Source organism: Octodon degus, unplaced genomic scaffold, assembly GCF_000260255.1.
Source record: "Octodon degus isolate 3935 unplaced genomic scaffold, OctDeg1.0 scaffold00188, whole genome shotgun sequence".
NCBI classification, from domain to species: Eukaryota; Metazoa; Chordata; class Mammalia; order Rodentia; family Octodontidae; genus Octodon; species Octodon degus.
In genome coordinates this window covers 4,282,889-4,285,763 of record NW_004524764.1, presented here as the reverse complement: position 1 = coordinate 4,285,763, position 2,875 = coordinate 4,282,889, and the positions used below count along the sequence as shown (strand labels likewise).

Below are 2,875 nucleotides of genomic sequence, written 5' to 3'. Positions count from 1 at the left end.
CCTAGCATACTAATTCCTTTTTTTTTTTAATCCTTTATCTATTTGGTACAGGGCCTTGCTACACAGTTTGAACTCTTAATGATCCTCTTGTCTTAGCCTCCCCAGTGCTGGGATTACAAGCATGTGCCACCATGCCCTGTTTTGGTGTCTGGCTCTTGCTGGGCCAGCACTGTGTGTGATACAGGGGACTGAAGCTAGGTTCTCGCACTCTTGCTCTCCAGGCAGGTGCTTAGACTACAGAGCTGTCTCCCTGGCCCACATGCTAATTCTTCTAATTTGCTTTTCTGTTTAATGTTTTGGGACAATACCTATTTTTTTATTTTATGGAAAAGAAAAACAAAATTTCATAATAAAATTGTAGGACAATAACAATAGTTGGTGCCTTATTGCATGCTATTATATTCAAAATAGTTACACAGAATAGGAGATATTAGGGGCCAGGGAGATGGCTCAGTGGAATAAGCACTTCCCTGGCAAGCGCAAGGGCCTGAGTTCAATCCCTGGTTCCTAAAAAAAAAAGAATAGAAGATACTGGCATAAAAAATTCTCCAGATGGTATCAGCACAAATGCTTCTTTTCAATGACCTAAGAGGAACTAGTATTCTAACTATCTTGTACGTTTTCCCCTTCCCCTTCTTTCCTTTCTCCTTTCTCTTACCCTAGTTCCTCTTTCCTTTAGAATAATTTCTTCCCCTTACACAACATCTATTGTACATGTTTGACCTTATTTACTCTTTTAATTTCTCACACTATGGAAACAATACAATATTAACACATGTGAGTCTGATTTATTTCAGTTATGAGTACGGTCTCATTTACCTATAAATGTTTCATTTGTCTTTCTTTATTTTTTTATTTATTTTTTTATTTTTCAACAAATAATACACTGCATATATTCTTCTTAGTGGTTAATTGCTGTACAAGATGCGGACTTGTGATCCTATTTACAAACACCATTAGAACAAATCATTCTATTCATTAACAGAATGTAACTATATATCTATCCCAACCACTTTGAATACACAGATACAAAATGGACATTCATCTGTATACCCCATTTTTTCTAAGTTCCGTTATTGAATATTATAGGTGTGTAAACTCAGCAAAATATTCTAAAAGAGTCCAGTAGCCCATATTAGCATTGGGTCTTCTGTTTAACTGGCAATGTCAGAAATTATTGACCTGAGTCCCCCACAGCTCAACTTAACAGCATGGCTTTATTTCTTATAATTTCGTCTTCATACTTTTCTGCTGGATGGTTAAGACCAAGGTAAAGCAGGATTGTCTTTCTTTATACCTGAGTAGTATCCAGTTATATAAAAAGATCACATATTTTTATCTGTTTCTTGGTTAATGGGCACGCGAGTTGTTTCCAATACTTAGCTATGACAAATTGTGCTGTTATAAACATGGGTGCACGTATACCACTGTGATTTGATGGTTTTATCTTTTAGGCAAATAACCATAAGGAACATTTTATGTTGAATGGGACCTCCAATTCAATTTTTGAGGAATCTTTATACTCATTCCCACAGTGGCTACATCGGTCTTCACTCCCACCAACAATGGGGAAGGGATCTTTTTTTCCCCACAGACCCTCCAGCTTTTGTTGTTGGTTGATTTCTTGATAATAGTCATTCTTTCTGGAGTGAAGTGGAATCTCAGTGTTGTTTTAATTACAATTCTCAAATGACCCATGATGTTTAACATTTTTCATGTATTTATTTGCCATTTAAATTTCTTCATTTGAGAAGTGTGCATTCATCTAAGATGGCCACTTCTGGACAGGGTCTTTGAGTATCTGATTTTTTTCAGTACTTTATATGTTCAAGACATAAGTCCTTTGAATGAGAACTGGTTAATTTTTTTTCAACTCTGTGGCTTGTCTTTTCAATCTGATGGTGATTTCTTTTGCTTGTCTTTTCAATCTGATGGAGAGTTTTTAAATAATAATGTGATATCATAGTTGATGATTTTTGTAGTATTTATTATACAATTTTGATATTGTTCCTGAAGTCTCTGCTGACACTGATACTTTTAAAATTTCTACCCATTTTTCTTTTTCAGCAGGTTTAGTGTTTTTATTTTAATATTAAAGTTTGGGTCCATTTTGATTTGAGTTTAGTGCATGGTGATAGATATGGGTTTAGCTTTAGTCTTCAACATGTTGAAAGCCAGTTTTTCCACCACCATTTATGAAAAGAGGCTACCTTTCTTCCTATGAAGTTGTTTAGCTCCTTTTGCAGACAGAAAGTGGCTGAATATATTTGGAATACTGTCTGCATCTTCGAATTTGTTTCACTGATCCTCAGTTCTATTTGCCAGTATCATGCTAATCTTTTTTTTTTTTTTTAGAAAGGATTTAATTAGAAGTCTCCTTCTAAAGCTATATGAAATCTGTTTTACATTACACACTTTCATGCATTGTATTCAAACCAGTTTTCTTTCTGTAAAAACTTCATGGCGTCGTCAAATCCACTTTGATTCAGGGACTCCATTTTCTTCTTGTTTGGTGGAAAGAGGGCCTGGTGCAGCCTCACCACGTTCTCCAGAGACAGCATTACATCCTGATTGGTGATGTTTATGTACAAATCCAAATGCCTTTTGTCTTTCGGAGAGATGTCCACTCGTCCACAGAAGGGAGAGATTGTCACAGTGCGGCCTGTGGGCAAGATGGGAAGGCTGTTGCTGAGGCCTCCGTCCACCCACTTCTGCCCTTGGTATTCCACTGGTCTCAATCCGGCATAAATGGGTATGAAGCTACTAGCAAGGAGGACCTTAATGAGGTCCTCCCTGGAGGAAAAATTGGAGACCAGGTAATTTTCTCTGGTCTTGGTGTTGGTGATGGATACGTGCAGGCGGTTCCTGGCTAGCT

General features: G+C 37.0%; 1 pseudogene; it reads right to left on the bottom strand.

The window, feature by feature from the left end:
* Positions 1 to 2,354: 2,354 nt before the first annotated feature.
* Positions 2,355 to 2,875, bottom strand: part of LOC101562273 — a 106,205-nt pseudogene continuing 105,684 nt past the window's right edge.